This window comes from Bactrocera neohumeralis, unplaced genomic scaffold, assembly GCF_024586455.1.
Source record: "Bactrocera neohumeralis isolate Rockhampton unplaced genomic scaffold, APGP_CSIRO_Bneo_wtdbg2-racon-allhic-juicebox.fasta_v2 cluster09, whole genome shotgun sequence".
Classification (NCBI taxonomy): Eukaryota; Metazoa; Arthropoda; class Insecta; order Diptera; family Tephritidae; genus Bactrocera; species Bactrocera neohumeralis.
In genome coordinates this window covers 30,562,461-30,586,667 of record NW_026089622.1, presented here as the reverse complement: position 1 = coordinate 30,586,667, position 24,207 = coordinate 30,562,461, and the positions used below count along the sequence as shown (strand labels likewise).

The 24,207-nt window shown below is 40.9% G+C and overlaps 1 protein-coding gene and 1 long non-coding RNA gene across 8 annotated transcripts in view; both read left to right on the top strand.

Annotated features, from left to right (window-relative positions):
• LOC126764065 (inositol polyphosphate-5-phosphatase A) overlaps nt 1-24,207 on the top strand; it is a 721,948-nt gene that overhangs the window by 220,815 nt on the left and 476,926 nt on the right. The window lies entirely within an intron of this gene.
• The window catches only part of LOC126764263 (uncharacterized), a 367,932-nt gene continuing 367,762 nt past the window's right edge, over nt 24,038-24,207 (top strand). Inside the window, exon 1 of the long non-coding RNA XR_007667844.1 lies at nt 24,038-24,047. This is a non-coding gene — a long non-coding RNA (uncharacterized LOC126764263). The remainder of the gene's footprint in view (nt 24,048-24,207) is intronic.

Sequence of the window (24,207 nt, the reverse complement as noted above, 5' to 3'; positions counted from 1 at the left end):
AACCAATGGCTGAATATCACGTTTTGTCGAAGATACAACTGACGCGACGACAAAGCGTCACAACATTGTGTTGTTGGTAGAGAATCCGAGCTGTGTTCAAAACACAAACGAACTATCGCCAATTGCCACTGCTTCCCTTGCCGCTGTAACAGCTTCTCCAACAAACCAGCGTAAATATGTATGTTTATGTACACAGGGCTAGCTTGGGCTACTGTGGGGGTCAGCAGGTGGCGGATAGTTGAACGGCCTCCAGATATGAAGGTTAGCTGCGAATAACCAATAAGCAGACCCCGACCAAAGCAGCAGGCACGGAGGGTATAGCTTAAAAGATTATATCTACCCGATGAAGTCTCTGTGATGGGGCGAACCGACACCGCCCAAAACTACATGTCAAACAAAGAAAAATCCCGGGAGCGTCGGCCTCAGATTGAGCGGCTCACTGGGCAGCGTCTGTCTCCAGGTGAGGAGCGGCTGAACTGACCAACAATAAACAGAAATTGGAATAATTCTTACAAAACGGATACCAGATTCTAAGCCCAGTAAGACTCTGGTGAAAATCTACTGGAAACGGTTCTCAAAATGTATACATTGGTGCTGACAGACGCAGCAGCTGTTGAACAAGACAAGCAGCAAGAAGTAACTCCTATGGCGAGGAAAACAATTACTGGAGGAAATATGCCAGCCTTTTATCAACTCGGCGAACAGATTGGCAATCTGGTTACCATGCTTGAGGATGGAAAGAGACGGTCTATCCACCAGGCCATGAGAGACACGATGGGACGGATAACCTCATTATATGAGCTAGCTGCCTCTGAACGTGCAACTAAACCGAACCCCTGTGAAAGGAGGGAAAATACGTCCCAAACTTCGCCGTGGTTTGTGATTGCGATGCAAGCGAAGAGGAAGCTTGAAAACGAAGAAGAAACGTCAAAGAGTAAGAGACGAAATGACTGTGGTAAAACGCAGCAAACGCAAATACCTGACAGTGTAGCCCTTCCTCCGGAAGATCAAGCACCTGAATGGCAACTGGTGAAAAACAAACGTAATAAACGAGAATTGAAAAAAGTAGAACCAAAGATCCCAAAACGGATGCTGAAGCGCACAGAAGCCCCAGTGATTTCGAAGACCAGTGAGATGTCTTACGCAGATATGCTAAAGAAAATGAAATCAGACCCCAGACTTCAAGACCTCGGTGACAGCTTGAGCAAAGCAAGGAGAACGGCGAGAGGTGAACTTCTGCTAAAACTCAAAGCGAAAACGAAGGAGCCTTCTAAAATCCTTAAGGAACGCGCTATAGAGGTCCTAAAAGATATGGCAGAAGTTAAAATTCTAGCACAAGCAGTTACGCTGGAAATTAGAGATTTAGATGAAGCAACGACAGCCGTGGAAGTATGTGTGTCTATAAACGACAAATTTTCTGAGGAAGAGAATGTAGAGCGAAGTGCTATCAAATCCATGCGACGCCTCAAAGATGAAACGCAAATTGCCATTATTAGTGTCCCTTTGGCAATATCAAAAAAACTCCTAGACGCAAACAAAATAAAAATAGGTTGGGTTGATTGCAGGGTCCGGGAAATTACAAGACCTATCCGATGCTTCAAATGCTTTGAGTTTGGCCATATATCGCGTAGCTGTAAAAGCAGTAGAGATCTCACCGGCTCTTGCTATAGATGTGTAGAAAAGGGGCATGCCGCAAAAGGATGCAGTAAGGAGCCGCTATATCTCTTATGCCCACAAGGGACAAATAAGCACCCGACTGGTAGCTTTAGCTGCCCAGCTTATAAAAAGGCTGCTACAAGACCGCAATGATGAGGTGTCTTCAGTTAAATCTAAACCATTGTTCGGCAGCCCAAGCGCTATCGACGAAAACCGTTTTGGACCATAACACAGAAGTACTATTACTTAGTGAATCATATAAGCCAAAAACCCCAAACAATGACAATAACTGGGTCGAAGACAAAGACTCGAAATCTGCGATATGGACCTTTAACAATATACCTTTTGAAAATACTCACACCATTAAAGAAAAAGGCTTCGTGTACGCAAAGATAAAGGGCATACATTTTTACAGTTGCTACGCCGCTCCTAGCCTATCCCTTTTTGAATTCCAGGATATGTTCTTTAGGTTCACATCGCACGCAAAAGGAATGACCGCTAGTCATTGCTGATGACTTTAATGCATGGGCGGTTGAATGGGGGAGTATGATCACAAACGCGAGGGGCACAGCTCTACTATCATCACTTGCAAATCTTAATCTTGCACTCCTTAACAACGGATACAAGCCAACTTTTATCAAAGGAAGAGCGTCATCGTATATTGACCTCACCTTCGTAACAACCTTCGTTTGCAACCCAAACTACATGGAGAGTTTCGGACGTGTATACACATAGTGATCACCAAGCTATAATTTTTGATATCAGTACACAGAATAAGCAAAACTCTGGCATTTTCGCACCCAAAAGCGTAAGATTTACAAGGGAACGCTCGGAACCAGATGCAACACATAACAGAATCACTAGTAACTGTAGCCGATGCCACGATGCCACGAAGAAAAGACGGAGGATACAAAGCCCCACTATACTGGTGGTCCGAAATCGCTCAACTGGAGCTGAATGGAAGATAGGATTTCGCGGAACTCCTAATAAACTTCCGGAAAAAGAGGAAAGAACTCCATAAGGCCATAGCCAAAAGCAAAAGAAACGCCTTTAACCAACTTATCTCAGAGGTAGATAACGACCCTTGAGGAAAGCCTAACGAATCGTACTGAAGAAAAAATGTAGATCAAGAAGCCCACCTATATCTCCCGCAATCCTACGTAAGATAGTACGTAGTTTATTTTCAAGATGTGAACCTATGCATGTGCCAATTCTTCAAACTAACCCCGACGAAATCGCTGAAGTGACCCACGAAGATATACAACATGCGGTGAAAAGAATCAAGATAGGCTGGCTAAATGAGATAAGCCGCCCCCCCCTAATGCCACTACACCAAGACACCACTCACACAGAATCCACATTCCACAGAACCCACACATCAACACCACCCACACGCGAGAGGACATCCACACAGGCAAACACATATCACACTGTCAAAAGGGTCAACTTATAAGTTTTCACCAGTCTCGTTTTGACCTACACACGGAGCTTACGCATCGCCGCTTGACCTCGCGCCTTTTTCTCTCATCCGCACATTTCTTTAACATTTCGATAATTAACATTAACGTTTGCTTGTTAATTGAACCTTATTCCGGCAATCTTGTTCAAAGAGCCTCGATTTACTATACATTCGGTAATAAGAATAATAAATTAAGAATTTCATTAAAACTGATTGATTACTTTTATACCTTCACCGAGTGGTTTTATTTGAAAGTGAAAATGGTAAGCACCCGGCCTGGACGGAATACCCAATTTCGTAACTAAGCGCATCATCCAAAGAAAGCCAACATTGTTCCAAAACGCATACACAAGCTGCTTGAAGGAAGGGATTTTCCCCAAATGTTGGAAACGTCAACGCCTCGTTCTTCTCCCCAAAAGTGATAAACCTCCAGAAGAACCCTCGTCATATCGGCGCTTATGTATGCTTGATACGGCTGGAAAAGTTTTTGAGACAATTATCTGCAAGCGACTCGAGAAATATACGGAAGGAGACGCTGGGCTGAATTCAATGCAATTCGGTTTCCGGAAAGGACGAAGCACAGTGGAAGCGATAAATCCGGTTACCAAAATAGCGGGAAAAGCACTGGAAGGGAGTAGATGGCGCTGGGGTGACAAAAAATATTGCGTTGTGATTACCCTGGATATCAAATATGCCTTCAATTCAGCGAACTGGACCCTAATCATTAGAGCTCCGACAGAGTAAAAGGTTACGGACTACCTTATCCGAATTGTGGCAAGCTACTTTGACAACAGAGTATTAGTATACGAAACAGAATGTGAACCTGAAACATATAAAGTCACAGGCGGTGTTCCGCAAGGGTCAGTTCTCGGCCCTGTACTCTGGAACGTGATGTACAACGGAATCCTGAGAGTCGCGTTGCCAGAGACGGTAAAAATAGTAGGATACGCGGACGACATTGCGGTCATAGTAGTAGCAAAAACCCTAGACGAGGCGAGGAACAAGTGTACGGAAAGCATTAACAATATTAAAAAATGGCTCGAGACAGCTGGCTTACAGCTAGCTGCACACAAAACCGAGGTGGTTTTAATGAGCAGTCGAAAAACAGTGGAATCAATTGAGATATGTGTTGATGGGCTTACCTTAAAGTCAAGCCCACATCTCAAATATCTTGGAGTAATCCTAGATCATAGACTTTCATTCAAGCAGCACCTAATTGCCACACACATCAAAGCGGCGAGATCTGTGTCGGCAATAGCAAGAATAATGTCCAATATGTGAGACCCCAGACAACTTGTCAGAAAGCTGCTGACAAGCGTCAGTAGCTCCATCATTCTGTACGCGGCGCCAATTTGGATATCTGCTATTAAACATAGCTCATATATGAGAGGAGTTGCCTCGGTTCACAGACTGGCGTCATTGAGAATTTGCTGTGCATTCAGAACAGTGTCGGATGATGCAATCCATGTTATAACGGGAAGACTCCCCATAGACATAGCAGCAGAATGTTGCTCATCAGTCCGCGATATGAGGGCTAACATATCACCTAACCAATATAGACAAGAACTGATAAAAATCGACGAGACATGCCTCCGAAAATGGCAGGAGAGATGGAATAACTCAACGAAGGGAAGGTGGACCCACTCTCTGATACCCAATATTAGAGAATGGGTTACTCGGGATCATGGGGAGGTGAACTACTACCTTACGCAGTTTCTGTCTGGCCACGGCTGCTTCAGAAACTATTTGCATAAATTCAAGCATGTGGAATCTCCTCTCTGCATGCACTGCGAAAATTATATTGAAACAGCAGACCACGTACTGGTGGAATGTGTCCGCTTCCAAAAGGAAAGACAAATACTTTCCGATAAACTAGGGAAGCCCCTACCCATACGCTCAAGGGACGTAGTAAGTTTCATGCTAACTTCCCATCTAGCATGGGATATTGTATGTGGGATAATAGCGTATATTATGCAAAGGCTGCGAGAAGATGAAATCGCTCGATCTTATCGAGAGTGCAGTCCCGAGAAGCTGCAAACCTATGACACCATAAGAAGTTACATGTAAAAGAGCTGTTCAATACTTAAACAATACCTGCCCTGCGAAGGAAAGCCTACAGGTAGTTCCGCAGGGAAACACAGGTCTGTGGGCAAGGGGGTGCTTTAGCACGTATGCGCTTCATGCGAATCGGGCATAATTGTTGGTACGGGCCAACAATATCTTTTCAAGATTTACACCCACCTTTGGCGTATCCATAAAAAAAAAAGAAACAAAAAAAATGTATGTTTATGTATGAGATTGCATCCATATCGACACAGATTTTTGCAAGCCGCGTAAAAATATACATATGTATATACATATATATATCCTACATATAGACTACTTATAGACTATGTATCGCCCATATATTCCATAATAATATATTATTATCTTAACCACGACCTGTATCGCCACGGCTACATCATGTTTACCTGCGCCTATAGATGTTTCACATCAAAAATTTAATTTACAACCCTATTCTCATGCCCTCACAAAAATCACCACCTTCAATAGTGTGAGATTTTCCGTACGCTGACGTGATATCAAAAGCTCAAATGTTCACTATAGCTTCATAAATTTGTGATGTGTGAAAACAAATCTCTCAATACAAAATCGGTTGTATTTGTTTTGATAATTTCAAGAGTTTTAAACTTTGTTTTGATAATTTAAAGATTTGAACTATTCTTCCAAAGGCGTTATCTATTATAAATATAAGTATTTGTCTATTATAATATATGTATATATAACTTACGGTGTTTGTAAGTTTTACTTCCTTCTAAGACTGAATAAAAAAAACATAAACATATTTATGTTTAAATAATTCAGACAAAAAATTTACAGATATTTTTGTTGAAATAGTACCCTTTATGCTGCAGCTGCTCCTGAGTTGTTCTTCCACATATTGAGATCCTAAAAGGACAATAAATTAATATTTGTATGTGCACCAAATTTAATAGACTTGCAGAATTACTCACTTTTCTTGGTTGTTCTTTTTTTTTGTTGTTTGTTTTTGTGAAATAGCTGGTTCACAGCAAAGTGCTTTTCACCTCATGTGGTGAGTGCTTTGTGCCTTTTTCTTGTGAGGTTTGAGCAAGAATAAACTCACAAAAAAAAACCTGGCAGCAAACTTCACAATATAAACCTCAAAAACCAGTTGTGAGGTTCTCTCAGAGCAGGGCTGTTATTCACATTTTCATAAAATTGTCTGTAACGATTGGCAGTTTTTTTTGTATGACATTTTGAACGAACAGATACGTTTATATACCCGTTCATATCATGCCAGATTACGATATAAGGGCTGCGATTACGTATAATATATATGTAATTCGAAATACCGCTATATACGTGACGAGTGATACATTTGCATCACTATTTGCGAAAACCATATTGAACAATCGAAATTAGGTTACATTTATATGTGTTTTTATACTGTTGCAAATGTGGCCACAGAGTATAACATATTGTGCATATTACCTAAACCGAATCGATTTAGATATATGGTTATGCAAGTATGTATATAGAATTAATTAGGACGAAGAGACGAGTTGAAATCGAGTGACTGTCTGTCACTCCCCATATAACGGTACTGTTGAAAACTATTAAAAGCGCGATAAGGTAAATGCTCCTAATTACGGCATATTAAGGTAGATTGATGAATATACGCATATTACAGAGAATCAAAAGTTAGACGGAATGAAGAATTATAAACAAATCGTAAATAAAGCTTTTATTTTTTCATATTAACTTTTCAAATGATAGAATTTTTGTACCGTTTTTTTGTTATTAATGCTTTTCTGAAACACTCAATTGGCCCCAATTCCGTGCTAAAATTTTGTCAAAATCCTAATTCCGTGCTAAAGTGATCCTTATTCCGTGCTACATTAGAAAATGTTATTATTTCAACTTCTTCTATTATTTCAACTATTCCTAGCAATTTGTTAGTAAAACTTACACAGTTTATACGTGGAACACAACGAAACATTTTTATTCACATAAATCACATAGAAAATTACTTCTTCTTCTTCTTAATTGGCGTAGACACCGCTTACGCGATTATAGCCGAGTTAACAACAGCGCGCCAGTCGTTTCTTCTTTTCGCTACGTGGCGCCAATTGGATATTCCAAGCGAAGCCAGGTCATTCTTCACTTGGTCCTTCCAACGGAGTGGAGGTCTTCTTCTTCCTCTGCTTCCCCCGGCGGGTACTGCGTCGAATACTTTCAGAGCTGGAGTGTTTTCGTCGAACAACATGACCTAGCCAGCGTAGCCGCTGTCTTTTAATTCGCTGAACTATGTCAATGTCGTCGTATATCTCGAACAGCTCATCGTTCCATCGAACGCGATATTCGCCGTGGCCAATGCGCAAAGGACCATAAATCTTTCGCAGAACTTTTACCTCGAAAACTCGCAACGTCGACTCATCGGTTGCCGTCATCGCCCAAACCTCTGCACCATATAGTAGGACGGGAGTTTAGTTTTTGTTCGTCGAGAGAGGACTTTACTTTTCAATTGCCTACTCAGTCCGAAGTAGCACCTGTTGGCAAGAGCAATCCTGCGTTGGATTTCTAGGCTGACATTGTTGGTGGTGTTTACGCTGGTTCCAAGATAGACGAAATTATCTACGACTTCAAAGTTATGGCTGTCAACAGTGACGTGAGAGCCAAGTCGCGAGTGCGACGACTGTTTGTTTGATGACAGGAGATATTTCGTTTTGCCCTCGTTCACTACCAGACCCATTTTCTGTGCTTCCTGGTCCAGCCTGGAGAAAGCAGAACTAACGGCGCGGGTGTTGAGGCCGATGATATCAATATCGTCGGCATACGCCAGCAGCTGTACACTCTTATAAAAGATGGTACCTTCTCTATTTAGTTCTGCAGCTCGAACTATTTTCTCCAGAAGCAGGTTGAAGAAGTCGCACGATAGGGACACATTGTCTGAAACCTCGTTTGGTATCGAACGGCTCGGAGAGGTCCTTCCCGATTCTGACAGAGCTTTTGGCGTTACTCAACGTCAGTTTACACAGCCGTATTAGTTTTGCTTGGTATCCCCGCATTCAGACATCGCGGCATAAATGCAGCTCCTTTTCGTGCTGTCGAAAGCAGCTTTGAAATCGACGAAGAGGTGGTGTGTGTCGATTCTTCTTTCACGGGTCTTTTCCAAGATTTGGCGCATGGTGAATATCTGGTCGGTTGTTGATTTACCAGGTCTGAAGCCACACTGATAAGGTCCAATCAGTTTGTTGACGGTGGGCTTTAAACTTTCACACAATACGCTCGATAGAACCTAATATGCGATGTTTAGGGGGATAATCCTATGGTAGTTGGCGCAGATTGTGGGGTCTCCTTTTTTATGGATTGGGCATAGCACACTTAAATTCCAATCGTTGGTCATGCTTTCGTCCGACCATATTTTACAAAGAAGCTGATCCATGCTCCTTATCAGTTCTTCGCCGCCGTGTTTGAATAGCTCGGCCGGCAATCCGTCGGCCCCTGCCGCTTTGTTGTTCTTCAGGCGGGCAATTGCTATTCGAGCTTCTTCATGGTCGGGTAATGGAACGTCTGCTCCATCGTCATCGATTGGGGAATCGGGTTCTCCTTCTCCTGGTGTTGTGCGTTCATTGCCATTCAGCAGGCTGGAGAAGTGTTCCCTCCATAATATAAGTATGCTCTGGGTATCGGTCACTAGATCACCTTTGGTGGTTCTACAAGAGTATGCTCCGGTCTTGAAACCTTCGGTAAGCCGCCGCATTTTTTTGTAGAATTTTCTAGCATTACCCCTGTAGGCCAGCTTATCAAGCTTTTCGTACTCAGGCATTTCAGCCTCTTTCATTTTCTATCTACAAAAGCGTCTCGCTTCCCTCTTCAATTCCCGGTATCTATCCCATCCCGCACGTGTTGTGGTCGACCGTAACGTTGCGAGGTAGCCAGCATGTTTTCTCTCCGCTGCGACACGGCATTCCTCGTCGTACCAGCTGTTCGTTTGCACTTTCCGAAAACTAATGGTCTCGCGTGCATTTTTTGCTGCACATAGGCGGGGGTGAATCGTGGCTGCAACAAGATAGTGGTCCGAGTCGATGTTAGGACCTCGGAGCGCACGCACATCTAAAACACAGGAGACGTGTCTTCCGTCTATCACAACATGATCGATCTGGTTGGTAGTTTTTCGATCCGGAGACAGACAGGTAGCTTGATGAATCTTCTTATGCTGGAATCTAGTACTACAGATAACCATATTTCGGGTCGATCACCCTCAACCCATTTGGGGATGTTTCGCCGTGCAGGCTGAATTTGCCGACCTTAGTGCCAAAGATACCTTCTTTGCCCATCTTGGCGTTAAAGTCGCCAAGCACGATTTTGACATCGTGGCGGGGGCAGCTCTCATAAGTGCGCTCCAAGAACTCATAAAAGGCATCTTTGGGCACATCGTCCTTCTCTTCCGTCGGAGCATGGGCGCAGATCAGCGATATGTTGAAGAACCTCGCTTTGATGCGGATTGTGGCTAGACGTTCATTCACCGGAGTGAATGATAGTACTCGGCGACGGAGTGTCTCTCTCACCACGAATCCTACACCAAAGTTGCGCTCCTTTATATGGCCACTGTAGTAAATGCCACAAGGACCTACTCGTTTCTGTCCTTGTCCCGTCCATCGCATTTCTTGGATGGCGGTGACGTCAGCCTTTATTTTCACGAGGACATCAACCAGCTGGGCAGTTGCACCTTCCCAATTAAGGAACCGTACATTCCAGGTACATGCCCTAATATCGTAGTCCTTATTTCGTTTGTCATGGTCGTCATCAAAAGGGGGGTTTCTCTTCCGAGGCTGTTGGTGATTTTTCATTGGTAGAGTTTTTTACGTGGCGGGTCCCAAACCCAGCGGACAACCCTATGTAGGGGATGTTCCGCCCTCTCACTTTAGCTCGCCTTGGAACTGATGTTCTTGGGCTACCAAGAGAATACTTGGTTAAAAACCGGAAGTCGTGAGCTTTTTAAGCCACGTGTAAAAAAATCGTTTCTGGCCAATCCCAATTGAATGGCGATCAGAGAACTTTCCGCACTTGCGTGAACTTTTACACATGACTTCATCCTCCTTGCTTATATTGCTTACTTACATTTTTTTACTGTTTTTATTCGTTTTCCATTTTTGTTCACAGCTGTTTGCGAGTTCCTTACTTTTCGTTTATTACAGTGCATCTCAAACTCAAACTCGCTACATTGGTTGTTACTTTTGATAACCAATTATTTTTATTGAATTTATTTGTTATAAATATGTTTGTCATGGCTATTTTTACTTTTATTATTTGATTTTTTTATATTTTTATTTAATATTGTTTTTCACCGTCATGACTTGTGATTTCCCGAACTGTTCTGTGAAACGCTAGTCAGTACGCTTTATTTCTTGCTGGCTATGTTACGGGCTTGCCCATCTTAAATGTACTGGACTGGATATTGGATTCTATTCTTGATATTATGGGCTTGCGCTGGTCTTGCGTAAAATAAGAACCAACAGAAATTGAATTATTTAAAGTCATTAAGCTTGAAACCCTTACTGAAAAATTTAGGCATTATAAAAAGTTTTTTCAATCGTTTGAATGCCAAAATGATCAAGAAGAGAATCCAAAACTTTCCTCTAAACGTAAACGTCCGTCTCATGAAGAGACCACAGCATCTTCCTTTAAAAAAAATGCCCCCACCCAACATTGACCTCATCAATCTTTCTTCCCTTTGTCTTCAAGGAGAGAAGATTTCGTCAGCTCAGAATACAGAGAAAACTGTTACTGAACATGGTAAGCGAAAAACTTCTAAAGATCCGCCTCCAAATAACTGCAAGTCAAGTAATAAAAATGTAGTTGTTATACCGCGTAAAAAGGCAATTTTTATCTCAAGACTTTCTGCGGATACCACAGTCGACGACATAAAGATTTATATCTCGTCGAAATTAAAAACGGACGATACAGACATCCGAAAATTTAATTTCATATACGACAGGGATATTTCGTTAAGATCGACATATCCGCTGACAATTTTCCATTGGTACTTGAAAACTCATTCTGGCCATCTGGGGCTTTGTGCGCGAATTCGAGCATAAACGTGATTAACCCCCTGTAGTTATCACTAAAATGCCAAGAAAATCCGTTGATACAAAAAACTGATTAACAATAATTCGCTATGGTTCTGCTACATAGAGGACTCGTATCATCCTGCTTTGGAAATTAATATCGAAATCATAGCCAACTTAGTTCATAATAATCGATTCAACTTTACGAAAGCTAATTTTAAGAAGATTAATTACGAACTTTCTAAAGTAACTTGGCCAGATTACAGTGGCAATATGGAATTAAGTGCTTCTCATTTTAATGAAACTATTTTAGATTTATTTGAAAAATATGTTCCGATATGTTTTTTTACTCAAAGAATGAGTTCTAATTTATGGTGTTTGATGGAGTTATGTAAATTCGAAATAAAAAACCTCGTGCCTTTAAACTTAAAAGAAAACTGGTTTAGTTGTTGACTTTTCAAAATTATTAAAAATATTGCTTCGACAGTTTGCCGAACTTAACAAAATATGTTATAATAATTATATAAACAACGTAAAAAATAGTATTATACGCAATCCAAAATGTTCTATGGTTTCGTCAACTCCAAACGCAAGATTTCACTTGCAATGAAATATAAGTCAACTCTGCCTAGTGTCAATCACACAATTATTTCCATCTATGTATATCGAAAAATTCATTTATAATTCCTTTACATAAGAGTGGATTTAGGTCATCTATTGAAAACTATAGGGGAATAGCAAAGTTTTTAGCAATACCTAAACTTTTGGAAGCAATTATAACAGAACAGAATTGTATTCTTATCTAAGTAATAAAATTCAAAAAGTCATATTTAACGATACTTTTTCTGACATATTCAATGTTCTTTCAGGCGTTTCTCAAGGTAGCCATCTTGGTCCAATTCTGTTCTTGTTATTTATTAACGACAGAATTGTATTCTTATCTAAGTAATAAAATTCAAAAAGTCATATTTAACGATACTTTTTCTGACATATTCAATGTTCTTTCAGGCGTTTCTCAAGGTAGCCATCTTGGTCCAATTCTGTTCTTGTTATTTATTAACGACAAATCATCTGTTATTAAGTATTCAAGAGTTTTATTATAAGTTTTAGATGTAAAACTTTTTAAATCAAATACTTCAAGTCATATCAATCAAGATGTTAGACATAGCAATCTAGTTTCCTGGTGTGTCAGAAATGACATGCCATTGAACCTTAAAAACGATGTGCTTTTCACGTAGATCTGTAGACCCTATTTCATACGTAATACAAAGCATTAGGTTGGAGCAAGTAGTAGTACAGTTTTGTTGATCTGGGAGTAACTATGGACCCCATCTTTAGTTAGGCCTATATTAGAGTATGCTTCTGTGGTTTGGAACTCTAGTTTTCAAGTCCGTTCGGAGAAGTTAGAGTCCGTTCAAAAACAATTTTAACTTTTTACCTTAGATCATTTGCATTGGGATTCCAGTTTTAATGCTCCCCCTTACATTAATCTTTTAAAACTTATAAATCTCCTCGCTAGTCGTGGGGAGATTCTTGGTATAATATTTCTTCTTAAACTCATGAATGGGTCAGTTTGTAAAATTATTTTATATACTCTTAATAAGCAACATTTAAAAATAATAATTTTACTTAATTCTTAGTCTTGGCTATTGAAATTTTTGTTTCTGTAGCTGAGCAGCTTAAGATCGTAAGGTTTAAAACTCTCTTGCCTTTTATGACTCGGCTAATTCAGCTCGTTTGCGGATTGCGCCTCTCGTATCGGTTGGGCGGGAGGAGGGTAATTGTCGGGTATTATTATTATTATTACTATTCGTCTTTTCTATGTCACAATGTAAAAATGGGCGAAATTAGACCACAACTACGCCTGCTTCGATTATAACACAATTTTAAACTTTTTTGGATTCTCTCAGTTTCCGGTATACAAATCAAAAATCAATTAATATAACCTAGATGTTCAAAAATATCTCACCAAAAGAATTTTTCAAAATTCGAATTATTTTCGAAGTTACAGCCCTAGAGCGTAGTTAAGTCATACTTTCTATACTGTAAGTATTCTATCAGTTACGCTGCCTCAAACCTAAAGTAAGACTTTAAACTCATTTTTATCCAAACTACTTTTTTCAGCGCAGTTACCGGAAAACGCAACAGTCGGTGGGCAAAGTTTTGGTGCCTGTGTTTCTACCCTGAAAAAGGAAAGACTATCAACAGCGATTATTTCCTGTTCTCAGAGTGTAGCTATAATCAGTGCATCACCCTTGAAGGGAACTATGTTCGATTCAAAAAAACACTTTGCCAAAAAAAAATGTGTTTTACTACAAGGAGTTCTCCAAAGTAAACACGACTTAAAAAAAAATCAAAACAAATGGTTTTTTCGACAAAATCAATTTATTTTATTTAAAATAGTCTCTTTCTGCTTCAATACAGCTTTTTGTACGGTCCAAAAGCATGTCCAATGAGTGTTTGCATAACGCTTTCCTTTCATGGGCAAATGCATTTTTTCCGAAAAGGAAGAAGTAGCACGGTGCTATACTCGTATCAGGTGAATACGGGGAGTGGTTCATGGTTAAAATGATATTTTTGGTCAAATAATCGATCACAAGCGTCGATCGATGAGACGGCGCATTATCGTGTACCAAATGCCAACTTTCATCTTCGCGATATTCGGGGCGAACACGTCAAATACAGCGCACCAAAGGCTTCAAAACTCCAAGGTAGAATACCGCATTAACGTTTTGGCTGGGTGGAACAAATTCTTTGTGGACAATACACTTGAAATCATAAAAACAAATCTGCATTGTCTTCTCTTTTGACTTCTCGGTTTATGCGAGATCTGTTCTTGCGATATTTTGCTACTTCGCAGACATCCTCCCCGCAGCACTCATCTCACAAAACCCACATACAACATACCAAAAGGTCACATAACCCATAGCAACAAAACATACCATCCACTCAACCACAGCTATTCATCATACCAACCACACTACACACCAACACTCTGTTTTTTTTCAACACCCACAACCGATAGAAAAGGATTGGTCAGAGCGGAATGGGCGCTTTTTTTTAAACGTGACCTCAAAGGTTTTCGCCATTTTAATATTTAAAATAGAACTTTTTATGCACACATGTGTATAAATATGTGTGTATTTTTTTAATTAACAGTTACTAATATTTCGACATACAGTTACTTATGAAAACCCAACCCAACAAAATATATATATACAATATATATGCGGGAAGTGACGATGATGCGTTATGCTTGATGTCCAATCGCAGAAGAGATTTATTTCTTATTCGTTATAACTTTAGTGATAGTAAGACTATAATAACAAAAGGAATGAAGGATTAAACACATATGATAGCATTGCCTTTAGGAGTTAGGTAGAGTTGTCTTTTAGGAGTGCTGCGCCGAAGATTAATTTAACGCCGTAATGATCCTTCCGAGGTTGCCAAAATACTTCCCTCCTAGACACTCCGTGGAGTGGCAATGAAAGCAGGTTTCAAACGATCTGTTGAAACTTTAATAACGCTGTTGTTCATTTCCACTAAAAAGTATTTGGGAAATCGTTAAATAATTTTGCATGGTCTTTTGTATAGATGCGATAGCGATGGTCGCACCAGATCGTCTCGAATAAAACCTTGTTGGCAGGTTTTTAACCTGGAGTGAACGAATACTTATTGTTTCGCGTGCCAAGCGGTGTCAACTGGTCGCAGATCTCGCATACAACTGCCTCGCTGTATGTTGGTTTGCTATCGAAGAAAAATTCTGAAGGTAGTCGCAGGTTCTCGCCATAAATTAGATCGGCTGGTGCTGCATCCAAGTCGTTTTTGTAGGTGGATCATAAGCCCAATAAAATACATAAGTGGTAAATATGAAGTCCACTGACTAGTGTTATGGCATAGAAGTGCTGATTTTAAAGTACGATGCCATCTTTCGACGAGACCATTTGCCTGGGGGTGGTAAGGCGTGGTTCAAAAACGACGTGTACCCAAAAGCTGTAGTATTTGTTAAAACAGGGCGCTGTCGAACTGACGTCCTAAGTCTGATATGATGGTTACAGGTACACCAAACCGTGAACAGTTCCCCTACATAGGGTTGTGCGCTGGGTTTGGGACCCCCACGTAAAAAACTATACCAATGAAAACCCACCAACAGCCTCGAATAAAAAGTCCCCCTTTTGATGACGACCATGGCAAACGAAATAAGGACTACGATATTAGGACATGCACCTGGAATGTCCGGTTTCTTAATTGGAAGGTGCAACTGCCCAGCTGGTTGATGTCCTCGTGAAAATAAAGGCTGACATCACCGCCGTCCAATAAATGCGATGGACGGGACAAGGGCAGAGACGAGTAGGTCCTTGTGGCATTCACTACAGTGCCCATATAAAGGAGCGCAACTTTGGTGTAGAATTCGTGGTGGGAGAGACACTCCGTTGCCGCAATCCACTCCGGTGAATGAACGTCTAGCCACAATCCACATCAAATGCTGCCCCCACTACAATGTCAAAATCGTGCTTGGCGACTTTAACGCCAAGATGGGCAAAGAAGGGATCTTTGGCACTAAGGTCGGCAAATTCAGCCTGCACGGCGAAACATCCTCAAATGGGTTGAGGCTGATCGACTTCGCCGGGGCCCGAAATATGGTTATCTATAGTACTAGATTCCAGCATAAGAAGATTCATCAAGCTACCTGGCTGTCTCCGGATCGAAAAAATACCAAACAAATCGATCATGTTGTGATAGACGGAAGACACGTATCCAGTGTTTTAGATGTGCGTGTGCTCTGAAGTCCTAACAACGACTCGGACCACCATCTTGTTACAGCCAAGATTCGCACCCGCCTATGTGCAGTAAAAAATGCACGCGAGACCATCAGTTTTCGGAAAGTGCAAACGAACAGCTGGTACGACGAAGAATGCCGAGTCGCAGAGGAGAGAAAGCAGGCTGCCTACCTCGCAAAGTTACGATCGACCACAACACCTGCGGGATGGGATAGATACCGAGAGTTGAAGAGGGAACCGAGACGCATTTGCAATCAGAAAAAGAAAGAGGTCGAAATGCATGAGTACGAAGAGCTGTCGGCCAGCATATGGCAGGGGTAATGCTCGAAAATTCTACGAAAAAATACGGCGGCTTACAGAAGGTTTCAAGACCGGAGCATAATCTTGTAGAACCCCCAAAGGTGATCAAGTCACCGGTGCCAAGAGCATACTTAAAATAAGGAGGGAACACTTCTCCAGCGTGCTGAATGGCAGTGGACGCACAACGCAAGGAGAAGGCGAACCCGATTCCCCAATCGATGACGATGGAGCAGTCGTTCCATTGCCCGACCATGAAGAAGTTCGAATAGCAATTACCCGTCTGAAGAACAACAAAACGGCAGGGGCCGATGGATTGCCGGCCAAGCTATTCAAACACGGCGGCGAAGAACTGATAAGGAACATGGATCAGCTTCTTTGTAAAATATGGTCGGACGAAAGCATGCCCAACGATTAGAATTTAAGTATGCTATGCCCAATCCATAAAAAAGGAGACCCCACAATCTGCGCCAACTACAGTGGGATTAGCCTCCTCAACATCGCATATTAGGTTCTATCGAGCGTATTGTGTGAAAGATTAAAGCCCACCGTCAACAAATTGATAGGACCTTATCAGTGTGGCTTTAGACCTGGCAAATCAACAACCGACCGATGCGCCAAATCTTGGAAAATACCCGTGAAAGGAGAATCGACACACACCACCTCTTCGTCGATTTCAAAGCAGCTTTCGACAGCACGAAATGGAGCTGCATTTATGCCGCGATGTCTGAATTTGGTATCCCCGCAAAACTAATACGGCTGTGTAAACTGACGTTGAGTAACACCAAAAGTCCGTCAGGATCGGGAAGGACCTCTCCGAGCCGTTCGATACCAAACGAGGTTTCAGACAAGGCGACTCCCTATCGTGCGACTTCTTCAACCTGCTGCTGGAGAAAATAGTTCGAGCTGCAGAACTAAATAGAGAAGGTACCATCTTTTATAAGAGTGTACAGCTGCTGGCGTATGCCGATGATATTGATATCATCGGCCTCAACACCCGCGCCGTTAGTTCTGCTTTCTCCAGACTGGACAAGGAAGATAAACAAATGGGTCAGGCAGTGAACGAGGGCAAGACGAAATATCTCCTGTCATCAAACAAACAGTCGTCGCACTCGCGACTTGACACTCATGTCACTGTTGACAGTCACAACTTTGAAGTCGTAGATAATTTCGTCTATCTTGGAACCAGCCTAAACACGACCCACAATTTCAGCCTAGAAATCCAACAGGTGCTTCTTCGAACTGACTAGGCAATGGAGAAGCAAAGTCCTCTATCGACAAACAAAAACTAAACTCTATAAGTCGCTCATAATTCCCGTCCTGCTATATGGTGCAGAGGCTTGGACGATGTCAACAACTGATGAGTTGACGTTGCGAGTTTTCCAGAGAAAAGTTTTGCGAAAGATTTATGGTCTTTTGCGCGTTGGCCACAGCGAATGCCGCATTCGATAGAACGATGAGCTGTACGAGATATACGACAATATTCACATAGTTCAGCGAATTAAAAGACAGCGGCTACGCTGGTTAGGTCATGTTGTCCGAATGGACGAAAATACTCCAGCTCTGAAAGTATTCGACGTAGTACCCGCCGGGGGAAGCAGAGGAAGAGGAAGACCTCCACTCCGTTGGAAGAACTAGGTGCAAAAGGACCTGGCTACGCTTGGAATATCCAATTACCGCCACGTAGCGAAAAGAAGAAACGACTGGCGCGCTGTTGTTAGTTCCTCTATAATCGCATAAGCGTTGTCTACGCCAATTAGGAAGAAGAAGAACGAATAGTTTTTGTTTCGCGTGCCAAGCAGTGTCAACTGCTCGCAGATCTCGCAGACATCTGCCTCGCTGTATGTTGGTTTGCTATCGATGAAAAATTCTGAAGGTAGTTGCAGGTTGTCGCCGTAAACTAGATCGGCTGGTGCTGCATCCAAGTCGTTTTTGTATGTGGATCGTAAGCCCAATAAAATAAGTGGTAAATATGAAGTCCACTGACTAGTGTTATGGCATAGAAGTGCTGCTTTTAAAGTACGATGCCATCTTTCGACGAGACCATTTGCATGGTGGTGGTAAGGCGTGGTTCGAAAATGACGTGTACTCAAAAGCTGTAGTAATTGTTGAAACAGGGCGCTCTCGAACTGATGTCCTAAGTCTGATATGATGGTTACAGGTACACCAATTCGTTAAATCCAGCCGTTTTATAGTGCTTTGGCAACAGTTGGCGCTGTTATCTATCTGAATCTATCCAGGAAAGTAAGACAATAGCGGTTTCCTTCGTATGGTGGAAATGGTCCGACTAAGTCGATATGGATGTGCGCGAAACGAAGTGTTGGACATATACACGCTCTTATGGACACTGTTATTTTGACAGCTGTACGACTACACGACTGCTGGCCGACAGTTTTCGTTCTCGCTAACTCCAATATCCTCCTATATTTGCACACGACAGTAGGACGACAGTAGAGTTGACAGTAGAATGGAAGATAGATAGAAAGAGGAGGTAGAGTGGTGATGCCAATAATAAGTAAAATGTAAAATTATTCACAGCTCTAACAAACTTGAAGTTATTTTACAAATAAAAGCATAAAATAACTCTATTATAGATCTATTATATCATTTGTAATAACAATTGATAATTTAAAGCAAAAATATTTACCTATTTACTTATTTTTTGCATAAAAAATTTCACTTTGAACAAAATATTAAAATTTCAGTGAAGTGAAAGGAATTAGTATGGCCACAACGAAATTGTGTACATGCAAAATGGACAGCTGCGTTGTTTTGTGTACATGCGGGCCATGTAGTAAGATGCACAACGCCATTTTCAGTTCACTGTCGTGCTGCTAGGGTCTGTTGCGAGCATTGTGTTCCGCACTTCATATATAATTTAGTTATTAAAAGAGAAATGTAAAAATGGGAATGCAGCATTGCAATATGCTGCTTACACATTAAGCTTAGTATATGCTAAATAAGACTAACTAATGGTCACAAACAAACATACGTGTAATTGCGTGAGCGAAACATAGCGTTTGCAAAGTGTACAGAGCAAACGCAAGCAAACACAATGCAAATACAATTATTAACTGCATTGAGGTGAATGACTTCGAATGCTTAGCCTTGAATATTAGGCAAATAAGAAGACGTAGAAATAGCAAAAAATATATTATATAAGTACATATGGTTGAAGTATGCAGTGGTTTACAATCGGGGACCCAACATCCAGGCCCCGTTGAAAGGCATTTCAAACCGGTAGTAGTGCTAGCTTGTGAATTGGTCGCCGAATGATTCCCTTCGTTGTTCGAATGTCCACCACACGTAATTTAGACTCCTTTCCTGGAATACAGTTTATAACCCTTCCAATATGCCATTTTTGTGGTGGTAAGTTGTCTTCATGGATGATAACCATTGAGTTGTTGCTGATGTTTGGCTGTTCCGAAAACCACTTTGATCGTATTTGAAGTTCGTTGATATAATCATTTGACCACCTGTTCCAAAACGTCTGTTTAATGCTTGTGATTTGATTCCATCTGTTTAAGCTGCTTATTTCAGCTGACAATCTTCGCTCTGGGAGTGCCCTTAGTGCGCTACCAATAATAAAATGCCCCGCAGTTAATGCTTCATAACCGTTTGGATCCGATGACAATGGTGTTAGTGGCCAAGAATTTAACACGGCTTCTATCTCCACACGCACTGTTGTTAGTTTCTCAGCTGTGAGTCTTGCATTTTTAATGGTACGGTTGAGATGACACTTAGGCGATTTGACTGCCGCCTCCCAAATACCGCCGAAATGAGGTGTTCTGGGAGGGATGAAATTGAAATTTACAAATTCATTAGCACAGTATTTTATAATTGCATCTTTGTTTTCGGTTTTAAATAAAAATGACTTTATTTCAGCTAGTTTGCTGCAAGTGCCCACAAAATTTGTTGCGTTATTACAAAAGATGTCAGACGGTAGCCCTCTCCTTCCAATCATCCGCTTCAATGATGCTAAGAATGCGTCCGTGGTAAGGTCTGATACAAGTTTTATGTGAACCGCCTTTGTCGCTAGACAAACAAAGAGGTGTTTTACCTCGAATGCGCAAATATCAGTTGACTGGTCCGCAGAAGTCAATACCGCAACGCGCAAAGGGGCGAGATGGAGTCAATCGCTCGACAGGTAACTGTCCCATTACCTGATTCATCAGCTTTGGCTTGTGACGTATACAATGTGTGCACGATCTGACGATACGTCTTGCTAAATCGCATGCTTTGACTATCCAATACTGAAGTCTTATTAGTGCTACGAGTGCCTTTGGTCCTGCATGGTAGTGTTTCCGATGTAGGTGGCGTAATGCACAACGAATTCGCATTTGCTTGGCAACAGCATTGGTTGTTTCGACCTCCCACTTTGAGTATTTGAAATCCTTCGTTATGCTCTAAAAACGGATTTAAATAACGCAATGGGCCATTTGTCGTGAGACCTTTCTGTAAAAGATGAATGTCATTAGCAAAATGTATATGTTGAATGTTCCAAATTATGCAAAGTAAGGCGTGATGCAACTCTTGTGGTGAGAGAGTTGATGATTCATTAAGTTTTGTATTATGTCGACAAATATTGATGAAGCGGAACATTCAAACTATTAATCGAAGGCTGCTAGAGTTGTTACTTCGCTGATTCACGATTACCAAAATGTAATTGGTGCTAACGATTGATTTGATTTGAATGCAGATGAAAGATCCGATAAGGAATTCAGAAAGTTTTTCCAAGCCCATTCAATGTTCTGTGGCACTAATTCATCCCAATCCAACTTTAGTAGCCATATTTCTTGCAACAAGATTTTTGAAGTTATAACAACAGGAATCAAAATGCCGAGTGGGTCGTAAAGTGACAATGCAACAGAGAGAACGTTTTGTAAGACGACCAGTGAGTCCTAGTTTTTCTTCAAATGAAAAAATAAAACAATCAAGGTTTTGGTTCCATTTTAGTCCAAGTGCGTTAGTTATGGATGAATCTACGTTTAGGTCCTTTAATCAATCTTGTGATTGTTGTTAAAACAGAATTGGCTTGATATGGTAGAGCAGGAAAATGTGTAACCTTTTGGTTGACTCATTGATTTCGAAGTGGAGTGTTTGTTAAAACCTTGATCTGGCGAAGTACTACCATGCGTGTTGTCGAGTGACTCCAGATATTGGCAGTGTCTTTCCAAAACTGCGATGAAATCTTCCCATGACGGCAGCATTCTGAAATCTAGCGACTCCTTCCACCTTTTGTTGGTCTGTTCATCAGACTTCTGCAATATTAGACAAATTAGCATTGCTTGAGAAATTTGCCTGTCACTACCCAGTGATGTCAAAGAACCATAACTAGCAGAAGCTTAATCAATCAAACTTCTAGCTGAATTCCATTTGGTTTCATAAGTGCCGGTAAATCAAATAGCGAATTTATTCCTTCCAAGAAAATTAGTGTTTTGTTGTCATAACGTACCTTCAATCGTTCTAACGTCTTTAGGTAGTTTTCATTTGTAACCTGAAACGCATTTACAGTTTCTAGGGCTTGACCTTGGAAACAATTTCATAAATGGTTAAATTTTTCAATATTTGTTAAATTGAATTAGTGATCAATTATTTGTTTGAACGAGGTAATAAAGTTTGGATAATTCGAATACTTGTCATCAAACGTAGGAAGCTTAAGTGGTGGAAGTTTTGAACTTAATTGTACCACGCAAGTTGTATCCGAAAATGAAACGTTGTTATCTTATACCGGTTGCGATTGGATAACCAATTTAGTTGTTATGTAAAATTCTTCCAGGTCAGCACGTCCTCCGTCCTCAATATCCAATCTTTGAATTGAGAGAATCTGCTTGAGGTATGACTCCAGGATGCCTAAACGACATTTGTATTCCGCCACTGAAAGAACCTTTCCACCTGGTCGTAAGCTACCATCGATGATAATTTTTAATAACTGTGATATTTTTCTTGGTGCTGGTGCGTTATTGTTTTAGTTCGTCCAAAGACATTGTAGAACGGGATTCTATCTATGTGCTTTATATCGACTTCAAAATTATTTAAAATAATTATAATTATCCTTCTAGTGAGTAGTTGGGTAATATTTTTTTTTTTATTGAAACGTAATAAATGATGGTTTTATGGTTTTACATTTCATTGAAATTGCAACTAGTGATAAATTTAAACTAACAAGCAATAAGGTAATAAATGATTAGTTAATTTATTGCAAAATGGTATCAACGAGTTTAATATTGTATATATGCGAAGCAACAAATATGCGAATATCACCTGGAGGAAGTGGTACTAGCCAAACGTAGCGGAGACGAGTAGATGTGCTGTGCTGTGTGCGAGCTATGCTGATGATGTATCAGTATTTGAGACGTTCGGTTAGAAATATACGTCTTCCATGCATGTGTTGGTTTTTCCAACCAGGCTAGTACAATTTCGGAATCGGACCACATATATAGTGTGCATTTTGTCATGTTTAAATGCATTTGCACCATGGCTACTAATTTTGACAGTAGTAGTGCGCCACATAACTCAAGTCATGGGAGACTTATAGTTTTCAAAGGTGCCACCTTTGCTTTTGCTACTAATAAGTGGCTTGTGGTCGTGGTGTCACTTTGCGTGCGCACATACATAGATAGTAGCGCAGTATACCTTTTCAGAGGCTTCGACTTTGTGATGGGGGGAGTAATTTACCCATCGCGGAATTTGAATCTGAGAAATATCACTCAGATTGTTTGCGAACTGGGACCATTTTTCTAAGCGAAGAGGTTTCACTTGTTCGTCCCAGTCGGTTCCATCTAGCCATAATTCTTGTATTAAAATTTTCGCTTGGATCATAATTGGCGAAAGCCATCCTGCGGTGCCGAAAAGTTTTGCCACAGAGGATAAAATCTGTCTTTTCGTTATGGCTGATAATGCGGATATGGACTCAGTCGTGTATGAGAACATGTCCGATATCGCATTCCATTGGATCCCCAGAGTCTTTGTTGTACTTTCCTTTTCGAATTTAAGGAAATTAGTGTACAACAAGTTTTCTTTCGGTATATGTTTTACTATATCTGGATGATTTGCAGTAATCTTTTTCAGTGGAAACCCTGCGGTTTTGAGAGCTCTTATAACCTGTGATAAAGCCTCGTATGCTTGTGGAAGAGTGTGACTTTCAGACAGAATATCGTCTACATACGTTTGAGTTTTCAACACTTCAATTGCCAGAGGAAATTTTGACTTTGTGTTGTCTGCCAATTCGTGGAGTGTTCGAATGGCTAGATATGGTGCACAGTTAACGCCAAATGTAACTGTTTTTAGTTTGAAGTCGCGTAAAGGACTGGTGGGGGATCTTCGGAACATAATACGTTGAAAATCTTGGTCGTCTTTATGTACGACTATTTGCCGATACATTTTTTCAACGTCCCCATTGAATACGTACTTGAATATAAGCCAATTTAATATCAGAAGCATTTAATCTGGTTGGAGTGTGGATCCCGTAAATAGGATGTCATTTTGGGAATTCCCTGAACTGGTGGCTTTCGAGGCATTAAAAACAACTCTTACTTTTGCTGTTTTTTTCTGGCTATATTACTGCGGCTGGTAAAAGGAGTAGTATTTGCCGTTGACGATTTTCTCCCCTGGGTTTACTTCCTCCATATGATCTAAATGGAGGTATTCTTCTAACACACCATCATATTCAGATTTGAGTTCACATTTTTTAAGTAGGTTTCTTTCCATACTTAGAAACTGCTGTATTGCAGAGGTGCGAGAGTGACCTAAGGAGAGTGTGTTAGGAAATTGTTGTTTAAGTGGTAGTCGTACGACGTACCGACCGTTTTCTGATCTAGTAGTTGTGACTTTGTAAAAATCCTCACAATACTGATCTTCAGGGGTTGTGACTGATATGGGGGGGAGTTCTTCTAATTCCCAAAATTTTCTCAATTGTGAA